This window comes from Hylobates moloch, unplaced genomic scaffold (genome assembly GCF_009828535.3).
Source record: "Hylobates moloch isolate HMO894 unplaced genomic scaffold, HMol_V3 SCAFFOLD_8, whole genome shotgun sequence".
Lineage (NCBI taxonomy): Eukaryota > Metazoa > Chordata > Mammalia > Primates > Hylobatidae > Hylobates > Hylobates moloch.
In genome coordinates, this window is record NW_026652283.1 from 117186257 (window position 1) to 117203870 (window position 17614).

Below are 17614 nucleotides of genomic sequence, written 5' to 3' on the forward strand. Positions count from 1 at the left end.
AACCTGGACAGTCCCACAAGGACACAGAAGAGTCCCCACTGTGGTTTAATAATCTGCCATCACCATCTTGAAATTCTTTATTTTTTAACAAGGGTGGCCAGGGATAGTGGCTCATGCCTGTAATCCTAGCACTTTGGGAGGCCAAGGCAGGCAGATGGCTTGAGCCCAAAGAGTTTGAGACCAGCCTGGGCAACATAGCAAGATCCCATCTCTACAGAAAATACAAAAATTAGTCAAGCGTGTAGTCCCAGCTACTTGGAGGCTGAGATGGGAAAATTACCTGAGCTCAGGGAGGTCGAGGCTGCAGGAGCTGAGATTGTACCACTGCACTCCAGCCTGGATGACACAGCGGGATCTTGTCTAAAAAAATAACCACAAGGCCGGGGGCGGTGGCTCATGCCTGTAATCCCAGCAATTTGGGAGGCTGAGGCGGGCGGACCACTTGAGGTCAGGACTTTGAGACCAGCCCGGCCAACATGGTGAAACCCCATCTCTACTAAAAATACAAAAATTAGCTGGACAAGGTGGCGCATGCCTGTAATCCCAGCTACTCAGGAGGCTGAGGCAGGAGAATTGCTTGAACCTGGGAGGAGGAGGTTGCAGAGAGCCAAGGTCGCGCCATTGCACTCGGGCCTGGGGCACAAGAGTGAAACTCCGTCTCCAAAAAAAAAAAAACAACCACAACAGCAACGAGGGCCCCGCACGTGGCTGAAAACAACAGAAATGTATTGTCTTGCAGGCCTGGATGCTAGAAATCCAAAATCAAGGTGTCAGCCGGGCTTCACTTCCTCTGAAACATGTAAGAGAGAATACTTCCTGCGTCTTCTGGCTTCTGGTTGCCACTGGCAATGCTTGGTGTTCCTTATAGATGCATCCCTCCAGTCTCTCCTCCCTCATCACATGGCTGCCTTCTCCCTGTGTCTCTGTCTTCACCTGACATTCTCCTCTTTTGTTTTTTTGAGATGGCGTTTCCCTCTGTCACCCAGGCTGAAGTGCAGTGGCAAAATCTGGGCTCACTGCAACCTCTGCCTCCTAGGTTCAAGTGATTCTCCCACCTCAGCCTCCTGAGTAGCTGGGATTACAGGCGCCTGCCGCCACACAGTGCTGATTTTGTATTTTTAGTAGAGATGGAGTTTCACCATGTTGGCCAGGCTGGTCTTGAACTCCCGACCTCAAGTGATCCTCCCACCTCACCCTCCCAAAGTGTGCTGAGATTACAGGCATGAGCCACCATGCCTGGCCCTCATTCTCTTCTTTTATAAGGACACCAGTCATTGCATCTGCCCCCTCATCAGCAGCCCCCAATCCAGTATGACTCGTCGTTACTTGGTTACATCTATAAACACCCTATTTCCAAATAAGGTCACATTCCTGGGTACCGAGGATTAAGATTTCCAATTTTTTCCCTGACTCAATTTTTTTGAGTCAGGGCCTCACCCTATCACCGAAGCTGGAGTACAGTTATGTGATTATAGCTCACTGCAGCCTCAAACTCCTGGGTTCAAGGACTCCCCTGAACTGGCCTTCCAAGTGGCTGAGACTACAGGCGCACACCACCATGCCCAGATTTTTTTTTTTTTTGGTACAGATTAGGTCTCACTCTGTTGACCAGGCTGGTCTCCTGACCTCAAGCGATCCTCTTGCCTTGGCCTCCCAAAGCACTGGGATCACAGGCGTTATCCCATGCCTGGCCCTCTTTCTACATCTCAATCATTGTATCATTAGCCTGAGCTGCCCATATTCCTTATTCTGCCCATCCATGACCAATCTCCTCCTTTAACATAACTTCCATCTCGATATCATGGGGCCTGCTGGGCACTGCAAACAGCCTAAGGAAAGTGGAAACTTTACTTAACCTTAAATTCTATTACAAAGTCCACATTGAACGTGATTTATATTTGAACTATAAAAATTTTCTGTAAGTTGAAACATGACCCATAAATGTCTCTACACCCTGAAGCAACGTTTTAGAAAGAAATCAATTGGTCCTTTTCTGCAGAAACCATTAACCATAAGAGAGATAAAGGAAAAACTTCAGTGTACTGATTGAACTTCCATGCCCATAGCTTAATTTCTAAAAGGCAACCATTCCATACTGTTAAACTGCCTTAGGTTGCTATTACTGTTATTAAAGAGACCCTCAAAGCCAGAAGTTGAATCTTGACTGAGTTCTTGCACATACACACGCACACACTCTTGCAACTGAAACCACTCAGATTGTCCTAATTCTGCTCCCCATAGCAACACCACCTGGAATTTTACGTTTGGTTTTATGCATCAGTCCTAATCTTTACTTGCACCCGAACGCACCACACCTGTGAGAGCCACGTGACATTAAAAAAATCCCTTCAGTGAGGCCGGGCATGGTGGCTCACACCTGTAATCCCAGCCCTTTGGGAGGCCAAGGCAGATGGATCATGAGGTCAAGAGATTGAGACAATCCTGGCCAACGTGGTGAAACCCTGTCTCTACTAAAAATACAAAAATTAGCTGGGCGTGGTGACACGTGCATGTAGTTTCAGCTACTCGAGAGGCTGAGGCAGGAGAATCGCTTGAGCCTGGGAGGCAGAGGTTGCAGTGAGCCGAGATCGTGCTACTGCACTCCAGCCTGGCAACAGAGGGAGACTGAAACAAAAAAAATCCCTTCAGTGCCTTGATCCTTCCACATTCAGATCCAAGATAGATGACATTTGTCCCTCATCAGAGCCCGCACACCAAGATAAAGATTTCTTCTGGCCAGGCGCGTTGGCTCATGCTTGTAATCCCAGCACTTTGGGAGGCAGAGCCGGGCAGATCACCTGAGGTCAGGAATTTGAGACCAGCCTGGCCAAAGTGTTAAAACGCTGTCTCTACTAAAAACACAAAAATGGCCCGGCATGGTGGCTCACGCCTGTAATCCCAGCTACTCGGGAAGCTGAGGCAGGAGAATCACTTGAACCCGGGAGGTGGAGGTTACAGTGAGACGAGATCGCGCCATTGCACTCCAGCCTGGGCAATAAGAGAAAAAAAAAAAAAAAAAAAAAATTCTTCTGTATGTATACTCACTCTGTGGTCCAGCTTCCAATCTATGGAATCAGGAAAGACTGAACCAGCCTAGATTTATTAATATTTTAGTATAACATAATACAGTGTTACTATGGCATTGACCGTATATGCCCTTTTGCTCCTTGGAGGAAAGGCAATTAATAGCTATTATGTGAGTTCATAAAATAAGCCCAGGATTTATGAGTGTAACTAACCTGTTCCCATTGGTTTTCCTTGTCTCCTGCAGGCAGAGAGCTGATCAAAACAGCAAAAGCAAAGCAGTGCTCCTGGCCCAGTTCTGAAGCCAACCTTCTTTAACCACCCAGACCCATCCCTGGTTAGGACTTGCTTTGGATTCTCAGGTGACTCTATCTCAGGATACACGGACTGAGAGGGTGTATGCAACATCTCACACCCAGAAACTGTTGATTCTGTCTAAAAACACAGCAATAACCACATCCCACCCTCTCGATTTAAATGAAAGTCTTTGGGGGAATAAAAGATGAACCTTTTTTTTTCTTTGTCAGATTTTGCACTCATTTGGTTCTGGTGGGGAACAACAGCTATGAGAGAACAAGTGTATTCAATTAGAATTAATTCCCCTCTCTTACTCTCAGCTAAGCAGGGCTCAGGTGCCTCTCATCTGAAAGAGGTAATAAAATTTCATCTGTCTCCTCATCTAAGTTCTGCAAGTATACTTAACAAATTAGCTCTCGGGACTCTTCCAAATGGAGTTTTATGAGGCATTTGCTAAGGTAAACGTTTTAGACTTTGAACACAGTTCAGATTTCAGGAGCATACTGAAATCTGAACTGTGTTGCTTACTGCCCTGCCTTTCGACTCAAGACAGAATAACTTGGAACTAAAATAATTATATTTTTGTTGTTTTCCACTCTGCCCCCAAGTCTATGTCACCACCTCCCCTAATCCCACCCCGCAGGAGCTAACTCCTCCTTCCTGTCCCTGCAAGATCAAAACTCCTCCTGGAAGCCCCGCTAGCTCTGTCTGCTCGCCTTAGTAGCAGATATCGCTATTGTACTTTTATACTCATTTATGTGATAAGTACTTCAACGTCCACTTCTTCCACGAGCCCCTGAGCCCCTGGAGGGCCTGGACCACATCTAGTTTTTCTCACTGTTACATCTGCCTTGCCAGGCACATGGTAGGCGCTTAATAATTTGTTGAACGAATGGCTTGTTTGGTGACTGTCCAAAGGCTAGGGGACAGAGGGAAAGCTCCCTCCTGTTGGGCCCCAAACGAGTGGCGCTGATGGAGAGGCGGCTAGGATAACGCCTCCAGGACCGAAACGCGCACCGGTAAGGCCCCTGCCAAAAAGACCTTCCTGAAGGCGGAGAAACTGCGAGAGTGCCTACTTTGGCCCAAGGCCTGACCCCACGATCCCAGGGACCCCTGACCTAACCGGCCCCGCCTCCCGGGCCCCAAACCCGGACTCGGCCACGCCCAAAGCTCCGGCTCCTAGGGCCTGCCCCTGGCCCCGCCTCGGCCGACCGTGGCCCCGCTCCTGGGCCTGCCTCAAATCCACCGCAGGTAACGCCTCCCGAATTTGAGCCACACTCCGATCCCCTCCTCAAACCCCTCCCCATTTCCCACACCCTGGACCCCTCGCTCCGTCTCGGCCCCGCCCCAAGCCCATCTCTGTCTCGGCCCCTGAGCCCAGCCCCGACCCGCCTCCCTGTCCCTGGGTCCCTCCCGACACCGGCCCCTCCCTAAGCTCCGCCTCCCAGGGCCCGAGCAGCGCCTGGCCATGCCCCAAGGCCCGCCTCCTGAGCGAACCCGCAGCCCGGACTCGGCCCCGCCTCCCGGACCCTGGGCCCCTCCCCACGTCGGCCCGTCCTAAGCTCCGCCTCCCAGAGTCCGAGCACCGCCTGTTCATGAGCTACGCCATAGTCAACGCCCCGCCCCGGCCCCGCCTCCTGAGCCCTCCTCTGGGTCTGGCCTTAGCCCCGCCCTAAGACCTGTCTCCTGGGCTCTGTTCCGAGTCCCTCCTCTTGAACCCAATCATCGTTTATCCCTGCCCTAATGCCCGTCTCCAGGACTCTTATCCTGCCCCCACGCAAGGCCCCGCCTCCAGGACGCCACGAACCTGGACGCTTCCAAAGCCCCGCTTCCAGGATCGCCCTATCCTGGCCCCGCCCCAGGACCCACCAACCTGGACTCTCCCCAGCACCTGCCCTAACGGCGCTTATCCTGGCCCTACCCCAGGCCTCGCCCTCATGTCGCTCATCCTGGCCCCACCCCAGGCCCCGCCCTCATAACGCTCATCCTGGCCTCGCCCTAGAGTCCGCTCCCACGACGCTCCTCCTGTCCCTATCCGCGGGCCCCGCCCCCTGTCTGCCCCCGCGCACTGCCCTGGGCCCGCCCCCTCTTCAGTCCAGGCCCGGCTTCCGCCCGGTCTCCCGGCAACGCTGCGGCCCCGCCCACGTCATGGCGCCCGAGGAGAACGCGGGGAGCGAACTCTTGCTGCAGAGTTTCGAGCGCCGCTTCCTGGCTGCGCGCGCACTGCGCTCCTTCCCCTGGCAGGTGGGCGGCGGGGCGGAGAGGCCCGCGGGGCACGCTGGAGTCCAGGGGCAGACGGGATGGGTCTCCGTGCAGAAGCCCCCGGCGCTCCTGCCACGTGAGTGCCCGGGATCCCGTCGGTCAGGGCCGAGCGACCCGGTCCCCGTCCGTGGGGCCTGGCCAGAGTCGCTCGCAACCCTCCTGCCCCGCGGGCTGGCGGCGGAAGCTGGGTGCGTCTCCTCTGTCTTGGGGGGCAGACGCGCGCTCGGTGTGGGGTACAGTTCACGATGATTTTCACGACTTTTTAAAGGCAGTAATCGTTCTGGCCACTGGGACACAGCTGCCCTCGCCCATTCTAAAAAGTCAGCCCCCTCAGGACCGCCGGTAACCACGTCCTCCTGAGCGCGGTGACCAGGTCACAGGCTGTCCCTTGTGCCTCAGTGTTCTCTTCTCATCTGTATGTCGAGCACTGCACAGAATCGGCTCATGCGCTGAGGCTCTGACGCCTGTGATGGAAGAGTCAGAGACGGGGGTGGCATCTCGTCTCCCTGGGGACCTGCCATTCTCAGCACAGGCGCATGGCAGGCAGCAGCCTCCCTTATGCCAGCAGAGGGGCTTAATGCACCCCGCCCCATTTGTAATTCATGTGCAGTGAGTTCACTGGGATGAGTCAGTTTGGATATATATTCCTCCCTGGGTCTGCCCCATTTTATGGGGTGTTGCTTAATCATTTGCGTTATTCCATTGACATAAAATATTTAGCACTCAGAGATCATTCCTGGTCAGGAGAAATTTGTGCATTTTTAACCCAAAATAGAAACCTTCATAAAAGCATCATAGGTCTCCATTCAATATTGACTATAATTGTTCACATGCCCATGCTGAATGATAAGTTGGGCTCACCCTCAACACCCACGACGTGGGTACTATTATTATCACTCACATTTGACCAGAGGGACTGTTTGATTAGGGTGAAGTAGTTGAGAGTTCAGACCCAGGAGACAGCCTGCCTGTTTTGAATCCTGGCCCAACCCCTGGCCCTGTGTGACCTTGGGTAAGTAACTGCATCTCTCTGTGCTGTTGTTTTCTTGTTAATAAAATGGGGGATATAATGATAACTACCTCTTAGGGTTGTTGTCAGAGTTGAGTACAAAAGCCTGTGGATCAGTGCCTGGCTCATGGTAAATGCATGTCGGTGTTAGCTACTGTTTTTATTCAGTCTCAAAATGTTTAATAAATGCCTTCCATGAGCCAGACACCATGGATCAGAAGTACCCATGACAGATGAGGCTCTGCTTGCATGGGAGAGCCAGAGAATGTTAAACAAATAAATGAATAAACAAGAATAGACCAGATGAGAGTGGCTTTAAAGCCAAGAAAACAGGGAAATGGTGAATGGAGCAACTGGGGAGAAGAGTCACCAAAGTCGGGGAATCAGGGAAGCCTTCCCCAAAGAGGTAGCATTTGAACTGGGGCCTGAGTGGTGAAGCAGCTAGCCATGGGAAGGGTTTGGGGAACAGGATATGCAAAGGCCCTGTGGTGGAAATAAGCCAGCTGTGGTTGAGGAACAACAGCAAGGCAGCCAGTGTGGCTGGAGTGGAGTGAGCAGGGTGGGCAAGGGGTGAGGGAGAACAGGCCAGAGAGAGGGATTAGGACCACGTCTCGCAGGGCCTTTTACGGCATGGAAGGAGCTCTGAAGCAATGAAGTGCCTTGCCCTGTGTCACATACCAGCCGAGACAGTCTGCCTAACTCGGGAGCCAAAGCTCGCTGCTGGGCTTGAGGCCCCTGTAAAAGGACAACGTAACCCAGGCTGGTATGGGCACATGCTGCATTTCCACTTAAACTCAGATGGCAAGCCCATCAAACCTTGGTGTCATGGCTGCCCCAGTAATTCCTGGCTGACCAGTGCAACCAGGGAGCTGGCCCATGACCTGGGTGGCAGCTAAGTAGCCAGGACTAATGTGGCCAAGAGTCAGTCTTCTAGCCTTCTTCCTGTGACTCATCCAGGTGCACCCTGGGACATCTGAAGGTCATGCTTTCAGCTGCTGTGGCTGCCACTTCCAACTGGCTCCACGTCCCCAGGGAGAGATCACATAGCGCTTTGCCAACACATTCTATTGCCTGTTTAATATTCCTGGGAATGCGCCCTTGAGATTTCTCTCTACCCTCCACACAGAGCTTAGAAGCAAAGTTAAGAGACTCATCAGATTCTGAGCTGCTGCGGGATATTTTGCAGAAGGTAAGAATCCCAGAGTCCCTGGGACTCATGACCCTGCCTCCTGAATCTGTCCGGAATACCTGAGAGAAGAACCACAGGTGTGTTTTACCCTTTAAAAACACCCCTGTTCAAAGAACAAAACCATGGAGTCAGCACTGCAGGTAGGTGTCAGCACCTCCGACAGCTCCAGCGCTTTCATTTTCTATGTAAGACTTAGACAAAGACATCAGAATATACAAAAATCTGCATGAGAGGGGGGAATCTAGGGAATGTTTTTTAAACCATCCACAGCAAAAACAGAGATGACAGGTGCAAAACAGCTTCTAGCATTTGGTAGATGCTCAGAGATTTTCTTTTTTGCATTCATGAGGCCTGTCCTGCCCACTTTTGTCTATTCTACACCTAAATGGGCCCTTGCTTTGCGCAGGGTGGGGTTTGGACTCAAGTGCATCTGCATGCAGGTGAGAGGCAGGATCACCACCCAGCCCAGCCACAGCCTGACCTTGGCCTTGAGGGCCAAGTGCAGATCACCCTGCATCCTGGGTCTTCGCCTTCAAAGGGCCATGAGCCCTTCAGAAAAGACAAAGCAACAGACTCCCTCCCAGAAAGAAGTGCACCAGAAGAATACGTTTTCCATACAAACTCAGGGGAGGCAGACATCCTCCACCCCCACCCACCCAGCCCATCCGAGGAGCCCCGGTTAAGAATTCCTGTGCTAGAGGTGAACCAAGATTATCCACGTGGAAGAGATGCAGCCACAGCAGGGAAGACTTTCAGGGCAACACAGTAGGTCAGGGCTTCGAGCACGGAGATACCTGAAGTTATCTCGCACCCTGCTCTGAGTTTCACCCTGAGCTTCACTCTCGTAGGTGGTGAAGCATGAAATGTAGGGAGAGCTGCTTTAAAATCCAGCACAAGGCTGGGTGCACTGGCTCACACCTGTAATCCCAGGACTTTGGGAAGCTGAGGTGGACGGATCACTTAAGGTCAGGAGTTCAATACCGGCCTAGCCAACATGGCAAAAAGCCATCTCTACTAAAAATGCAAAAATTAGCTGGGCGTGGTGGTGCATGCCTATAGTTCCAGCTACTCGGGAGGCTGAGGCAGGAGAATCGCTTGAACCCGGGAGGCAGAGGCTGCAGTGAGCCAAGATCGGGCCACTGCACTCCAGCCTGGGCAACAGAGCGAGACTCTGTGTCAGAAAAAATGAAAAACCAGCACCAGCCTGAAGAGCCTGTGTATTGCGTGGGGTACTTTGCTGCCCTTGGGCAGAATCTGCATCCCTCCCAGCCAGCAGGCGCTGCGGACCATCTCCTCCCTCTCCCTCCAGGCTCCGGTTTTCCCACCGTCCCCACTCCTGCTGCACCAGTCCATCTGCCCTTCTTTCCAAGTGCCAGGCCTTGGCCACCTCAGAGCTTGCACCGGCTATTCCCATTGCCTGGAACTTGCTTGTCCTGCACTTGGCTTCTCTCAGCTTTAGCTGGAGTGTCACCCTGAGCATCCCCTCCTCTCCATCCTGTCCCCAGGGACACATGCTCCAAGAGAGCAGTTGCAGAGTGGGCCTTCCCGCCTCTTCCATAGAGCCAGACAGTTGGCGACTGTCCTTACTGCAAACCTTGGTTCACACTGGCTCCCCTGGGAGGGAGGTGGTTTGGGTCCACATGCCCCGTGTTCCTGCTGAGAATGGGCGTTAGAAATGCTGCCATAGCCTGTGCCACTGCAGTGGAAGCATTTTTAGGAAACGGCTTATGTCTTAAGACAAACTTCAGATGCGTGGGGCTGGAATGCTGTGTCCATCTACATCTTTGCTGAGGGATCTGGTAGCCTGGAGTTTGCCCTCTGCTGTGTTGGCTTGAAGCTCATAGGAGACTTAAGACGGGCTCTCGAGCAACCAACGTTCTGTCCTTTGCTGTAGACTGTGAAGCATCCTGTGTGTGTGAAGCACCCGCTGTCAGTCAAGTATGCCCGGTGCTTTCTCTCAGAACTCATCAAAAAGGTCACTTATGGGCAGTGTCCACCCAGTAGCCAGACAGCATAGCCACCTGCGTGCTGGAGCCCCCGTCCTTCCCAGGCCCTGGGCCTGCTTTGCAAACCCCAGCGTGGCAGGGCCCTCCCCAGGCAACTGGCTGTAGCTGCGTGTGACCCATGGGAGACAGTGCAGGGCGGGAATAAGGGGAGGCCGGCGTCTCTCCCTCACTCTGCCTCTTGGGGTTTCTGCAGCAGCTGCTTCTCTGGGGCCCCATCTGCTAGCATATGGATTCTCATTCCTACCAGGCTGGCCCAGCCCACAGCACTGGAACCCTCACCCACACCCTCTGTCCTGCCCGCCGAAGGGGTTGGAGTTTCCTGCTCTTGTCCGTCTCTGGGTTGCCCCACGGGCCCCTGTTGGAAGTTTTAGCTCTTGCCATACCTTTGGAACTAGTTCCTCTGGTGAATTCTCCGCATTGATCCTGCTGGAATGAGCTCTTTCCTGACTGATACAGGATGCATTTTATTTTTTACTTATTTATTTATTTTTTTGAGACAGAGTCTCACCGTGTTGCTCAGGCTGGATTGCCGTGGCACAGTCTTGGCTCACTGAAACCTCTGCCTCCTGGGTTCAAGCAATTCTCGTGCCTAGCCTCCTAAGAAGCTGGGACTACAGGCACACGCCACCATGCCTGGCTAGTTTTTGTATTTTTAATAGAGACAGAGTTTCACCATGTTGGCCAGGCTGGTCTCGAACTCCTGACCTCAGGTGATCCGCCTGCCTTGGCCTCCCAAAGTGGCAGGATTACAGGCATGAGCCACCGCACCTGGCCTAGGATGGATTTTAAAGATGGGCCCAAACATGCAGGGTTTGACATGAGGATGTCGAGAGGCCGTTCCTTAGTAGGCAGTAGCAGACCTGCTGAGTGAAAGGGCCACACTTTTAGCAAATAAACAATCCCCTGCTTCTCCAATACCTGCTTTCTCCCTAGTCCTCCCCCAAAGGGTGCATCTGTGGTCACCAGCAGGTCTGCCCTCTGCCACCAGGAGAGGGCAGCAGTCACCCAGTGTAGTCTGCTGCTGCCCTGTGAATCCTAGGACAGGGCCAGCTGTGGCGAGGCAGCCTGCTGACAGCCACAGCCTGCAGCATGGACTGCCCTCACAGTTCTGCCTGGGCTCACTTAAGAGCACCTTTTGTTTTCCTCCTCTCTGTGTTTGATCCAAACACAGAGCTCTCTGTCATGGTCGTGTGGCAGCTCTCACGGAATCCTTGTCTCCTGCCCTAGACTACACCTAACCCTACCCTCTCAACACCTCTTGTTGAAGGCCCTCCCATCCAGGTTTCCCTACTAAGTGGAATTATTTTTTTTTAGAGACAACATCTCTGTTGCCCAGGCTGTCCTTGAACTCCTGGGCTCAAGCAGTCCTCCCATGTCAGCCTCTAGAGTAGCTGGGACTATTCATCACACACCACCACGCCCAACGAAGTGAATATTTTATATGCCAGCTGGCCGGTATTACACCATTCCATCCCAAATCTCCCCTCCAAACTTGGTGAAAATCATCTGGCCATTTTTACAGATTAGAACGAAAGCAAACAAGCTCTCACTCTGTCTGCCCCCAGCACGAGGCTGTCCACACGGAGCCTTTGGATGAGCTGTACGAGGCGCTGGTAGAGACCGTGATGGCCAAGGAGTCCACGCAGGGCCACCAGAGCTATTTGCTGGTATGAGCAGGGCACCCTCCTCCCCTCACAGCCCAGATACCCTTCCTGCACAAAGTGAAAACGTGGGTGTGGGTTCAAATCCTGACTCACCCATTCTGCAGTCTTAGACATGAGGTCCGTTAACCTTCTTTAGCCTCAGTTTCCCTGTCTGTAAATCAAGCACTTCAACAACAATAGCATGTCTCATGGGGTTGTTGGGCATTTGTCCAACAGGTAACACATACTACCTGCTGCACAAGGACCTGGTGCCCAGTCCTCAAAGAATACTTGACAGGGTCAGGCATGGTGGCTCACGCCTGTAATCCCAGCACTTTGGGAGGCCGAGGCGGGTGGATCCAAGGTCAGGAGTTCGAGACCAGCCTGGCCAATATGGTGAAACCGTGTCTCTACTAAAAATACAAAAATTAGGCTGGGCGTGGTGGCTCATGCCTGTAATCCCAGCACTTTGGGAGGCTGAGGTGGGTGGATCACCTGAGGTCAGGAGTTCGAGACCAGCCTGGCCAACATGGTGAAACTCCATCTTTATTAAAAATACAAAAATTAGCAGGGTGTGGCAGTGGGCACCTGTAATCCCAGCTACTCGAGAAGCTGAGGCAGGAGAATCTCTTGAACCCGGGAGGTGGAGGTTGTAGTGAGCCGAGATCGCCCCATTGCACTCTGGCCTGGGCAACAAGAACGAAACTCTGTCTCAAAAAAAGTACAAAAATTAGCCGGACATGGTGGCACATGCCTGTAGTCGCAGCTACTTGGGCAGCTGAGGCAGGAGAATTGCTTGTACCCAGGAGGTGGAGGTTACAGTGAGCCAAGATCGTGCCACTGATTCCAGCCTGAGTGACAGAGCTCAAAAAAAATAAGATAAAACATAGATACAGAAAACCACAAAGGAAAAACTTAGCATATTGAAACATCACAAGGCAGCCACCCCTTCATAGCCACACCCAGCCCCTGGCCACCACTGACCTGTGCTCCATCACCAGAATTCTGTCGTCTCAGGAATGTTGGATGAATGGAATCCTGTGTGGCCTGAGATGAGTGTCTTTCACACCGCGTGACACCCTTGAGGCCTGTGCGAGCTGTTGGCATGTCAACAGTTAGCTGCTTCTCATTGCTGAGTGGCGATTGGTCCTGTCATGGTTTATTCAGCCATGTGGTGGATGGCTGCTTGTCTTCTAAGCCACTTGTCTTTTGATTGCTGGACTGACTCTCGCTGTCTCTTGATGCAGCCCTCAGAGGCTCGGTCACACTCTCCGAGAGCACGGCCATCATCCCCCACGGCACCATGGGCCTGGTCACATGGGATGCTGCCCTCTACCTTGCAGAATGGGCCATCGAGAACCCGGCAGCCTTCACTCACAGGTGACCTCAGGGCGTAGGGCAGGGCACCGAGGCAGGCTTACCCTGGTACAGTCACAGACACGGCCCCCTTTCCTCCCGCCAGGACTATCTTAGAGCTTGGCAGTGGCGCCGGCCTCACAGGCCTGGCCATCTGCAAGTTGTGCCGCTCCCGGGCATACATCTTCAGCGACTGTCACAGCTGGGTCCTCAAGAAGCTCCGAGGGAATGCCCTTCTCAATGGCCTCTCATTAGAGGCAGACATCACTGCCAACTTAGCCCTAGGGTGACAATGGCCCAGCTGGACTGATATGTCACGATGGTCAATCAGCTCTCTGCCTTCTAGCCAGATGTTGTCATTGCAGCAGGTAATGCCCAGCCCTGGGCACCCTGTGCAGGCGGTGTCCTTGCAGCTCTACCCAGCTCTTGGCTCTGGGAAAAGGGAACAATGGACGCTGTCGGGCATGGACATGATGGGGCTTCCAGAAGAGTTACTCTGGGCCTCCAGGGTGACATCAAAGGACAGGGGTGCCTCTTAAGGTGACCTTCAAGCCACAGCCCTCTTGTTGGAGACAGGCATGCTCCCGTTACAGTCGTCACCACATGGCTGTGTCCCAGAGCCATGCCCTGTGTCCTTCAGAGACCACAGGAGGAAAACAAACACTTCTGGGACAAGGACAGGGCCCTTGAGAGAAGATGGTGTTTGGCTGGGCCACCAAAAACCCTTCGCCTCTGCCAGCACACTCAGTCCCCTCTCTGGTCAAACAGAGCTCTGCCTGTGGTCCTGGGTCCGAGTCCTGAAAACCACAGGTCCAGCGGTGGCCAGGGACACAGGCCCACCCCTGCAAGCCAGCAGACCAATCGGCAGATGCCTGAAACACGAAGTTCATGGCAGGGTCAGGCTTTGTGTCATTTGAAGCCCTCTAGATAGGCCGAGAACCAGAGCTGGTTTTTTAAGGAACACCAGTGAGTCTGGAGATTTTTTTCTTTTGCTTCGGTCTTTTGCAGCTTTCTCTACTAAGGGTTTTCCTTTTTCACCCAAGTAATTGCCTTTCCATCTAATGGCCCAAATGGTCAAATGGCATCTAATAGTCTCAACAGACCGCTGCCTCTCTGGCCTCGCCCTGCTGCTGAGGTCAGCATGACCTGGAACTTTCCGCTGGTCCCTTTCAGTAACCTGAAGCTTTCACCGTAGACGTGCTATATTGCCCAGAAGCCATCATGTCGCTTGTCGGGGTCCTGCGGAGGCTGGCTGCTGGGAGCACCAGCGGGCTCCTGAGGTCTATGTGACCTTCACTGTCCGCAACCCAGAGACATGCCAGCTGTTCACCACTGAGCTGGGTGAGCTGCCACGCCTACCTGGGCCTGCATGGTCCCTGAGCTGTCCCTGCAGGACTCCCATGGAAGTGAAAGAACTGGGCACCGGGGAAAAGCTAGGATGCTCCACACTCCCACACCACGTGGGGAACTCGGGCAGAGGCCAATGAGCAGGGTGGGCTTGGGGCGTGGGGGGCTTGTGGCAGGAGGAGGGCAGCTCAGCACAGGGAGGGAGGGTCTGAGCCCAGCAGCCCTACTGTGTGCTTCACAGCAGGGTTCTCTAAGCCCTTGGGCCTCAGTTTTCTCATCTATAAAATGGAGGTGGTGGGAGAGGCATTTGGGGTCAGGGCTGGACACAGCTGTGGCCTGCAGGACGCTGGAGCACAGGCTGTACAGGCGGATCCACCACGCCACTGTCCTGAGCACCCAGTCGGTGGAAGACAAGCAGGGTGACTGTAGAGAAGGGGAATTGGCCCCATAGTGGGCCAGCCACTGTCCTCAGACCTGACATTTGTCAGCCCCCAGGAACTGTGAGGGTGTGCCATTATTGTCCCATCTCACCGACAAAGACACTAGGACACACAGAGGCCAAGCGACCCCTGAGCTCCTGCAGACTGCAGCCCGGCCACCTGGCTGTCGCGCCTCCACACTACACCCAAGCCCCCCAATGCCACCAGCCTCTGCCCCAGCTGCCCCTGAGCACAGCCCCTCCTGGCAGCCATGTGCACAGATGCACCCGCAGCAGACTCTGCCTGCACACAGAGACAGGGACGACCCAATGCCTGTCCACGTGGGGCAGCCCGTTAACTACAGAGCCAACAAACAAGCCAGCTCAGGAAGGCATACTGGGTTCCACGACAGAGTCCCACATAACCTGGCACAGGAGGCTGGCTGGGCACGGGTCTCAGGCCTGTCATCCCAGCACTTTAGGAGGCTAAGGCAGGAGGACTTCTTGACGCCAGGAGTTCAAGACCAACCTGGGCAACATAGTGGGACCCCATCTCCACAAAACATACAGAAACTAGCCGGGCGTGGTTGCACATACCTGTAGTCCCAGCTACTCGGGAGGCTGAGGTGGGAGGATGGCTTGAGCCCAGGAGGTGGAGGCTGCAGTGAGCTCTGATCTCACCACTGCACTCCAGCCTAGGCAACAGAGCAAGACCCTGTCTCAAAAAGGCAAAAAAAAAAAAAAAAAAAAAAGTCTGTCTTTAGATACTTATGTGAAAAAATACCTGCAATATCTTTTAAGTGAAAAAAGTGCCAAACAGCACACATAGTATAAGCCGCCACCCACCATTTTTTTTTTTTTTTTTTGAGACAGAGTCTGGCTTTGTATTGCCCAGCCTGGAGTGCAGTGGTGCCATCTCGGCCCACTGCAACCTCCCACCTCCCAGGTTCAAGCTATCTTCCCATCTCAGCCTCCTGAGTAGCTGGGACTACAGGTGCGTGCTATCACGCCTGGCTAATTTTTGTGTTTTTTGTAGAGTCGAGGTTTTGCCATGTTGGCCAGGCTGGTCTTGAACTCCTGACCTCAAGTGATCTGCTGCCTCAGTCTCCCAAAGTGTTAGCCACTGCATCCAGCCCCATTTTTGTTTAAAAACTAATAATAATCACCCACAGATGGTTATGAGTACCTATAGTCCCAACTACTCAGGAGGCTGAGGCGGGAGGATGGCTTAAGTCCAGGAATTTGTGGCCACCTTGAGCAACATAGCAAGACTTCATCTCAAAAAAAAAATTATCACAATAATCATTTTCACATAAGTATACCTATAGGGGAAAACCTAGAGTATATATATAGCAGGCTTGTCCAACCTGCGGCCCAACACAAATCTGTAAACTTTCTTAAAACAGCACGAGGATTTTTTATGATTTTTTTCTTTTAGCTCATCAGCTATTGCTAGCATTAGTGTATTTTATGTGTGGCCCAAGGCGATTCTTCTTCCAGTGTGGCCCAGGGAGGCCAAAAGATTGGACATCCCTGATATACACGTTAACAGGTGCCATCCTTGGATGTCAGGATTATAGAGACTTCTACACATTCATGTCTGTACTGCTTCATTTTTATAAATATGCATTTTCCACTTGTAACAAAAAACTGTGATTGAAAATCATCCCGGGTCACAGTGTCTCACGCCTGTAATCCCAACACTGTAAGAGGCTGAGGCTTTGGGACGCTGAGGTGAGCGGATCACTTGAGGTCAAGAGTTCAAGACCAGCCTGGCCAACACGGTGAAACCCCATCTCTACTAAACACACAAAAACTAGCCAGGCGTGGTGGTGCACGCCTATAATCCCAGCTACGTGGGAGGCTGAGGCAGGAGAATCACTTGAACCTGGGAGGCGTTGCAGTGAGCTGAGATTGCGCCACTGCACTCCAGCCTGGGGAACAGAGTAAAACTCCATCTAAAAAAAAAATAATAAAAGAGGCTGAGCATCACTTGAGGCCATGCAATCAGGACCCTATCTCTAGAAAATAAAAAAAATTACTGGCATGGTGGCACGCACCTGTCACCCCAGCTACTCAGGAAGTGGGAGGATTGATAGAGCCCAGGAGTCGAGGCTGTGGTGAGCAATGCCTGTGCCACTGCACTCCAGCCCGGGGTGACAGAACAAGATCGTATCTCAAAAAAAAAAAAAAAAAAAGAATCATTCTGGCTAACGGCTCTTCAGACATCTGTGCTTATGAGAACACCAGGCCCTTCTAAGCTTTGTGTGTGTGTGCGTGTGTGGTTTTTTTTTTTTTTTTTTTGAGATGGAGTCTCACTCTGTCACTCAGGCTGGAGTGCAGTGGCACAATCTTGGCTCACTGCAACCTCCGCCTCCTGGGTTCAAGCAATTCTTCTGCCTCAGCCTCCCAAGTAGCTGGGATTACAGGCACCCGCCATTGTGCCTGGCTAATTTTTGTATTTTTAGTAGAGACACGGTTTCACCATGTTGGCCAGGCTGGTCTCGAACTCCTGACCTCAAGTGATCCGCCCGCCTTGGCCTCCCAAATTCTTGTTGGGATTATAGGCGTGAGCCACTGTGCCTGGCTGCCTTGTAAGCTTTGTGAAGAATGGGTTGACTGAGCAGCCAGGTAGATGTGGGTTCAGATCTCTGCTTCTGTCCCACTGTGCCAAGTGCTGGGGCGGACGCGGGCAGAGAGTGGACAGCGGCATGGTGCCTGCTGCTAGCCATTTCTATGCAAAACCAGATTTCTGGTCCCATCCTGGAGGCCAATTCTGGGTACCTGGGTGGGCCTGGGAATCTGTGAACCAAGTAAACTGACTTAGACACCCCCCACCCCGCCAGGCCTGTCCTAGCAGCCCCACACAATACGCTCATGTCCTGTCCCCAAACACCGCCATCCTCAATCATGTGCTCTGTTTCCAGGCCGAGCCGGGATCAGATGGGAAGCGGAAGCTCATCATGACCAGAAACTGTTTCCCTACAAAGAGCACTTGGAGATGGCAATGCTGAGCCTCACACTGTAGGACTCACACACGCCTCCAACGTGATTGTGAGAATC

At 52.8% G+C, this 17614-nt stretch overlaps 1 pseudogene; it reads left to right on the forward strand.

Annotated features, from left to right (window-relative positions):
• Nucleotides 1-5313: 5313 nt before the first annotated feature.
• LOC116472482 (putative protein N-methyltransferase FAM86B1) lies at nt 5314-17579 on the forward strand (annotated as a pseudogene).
• The last annotated feature ends 35 nt before the right edge of the window (nt 17580-17614 follow it).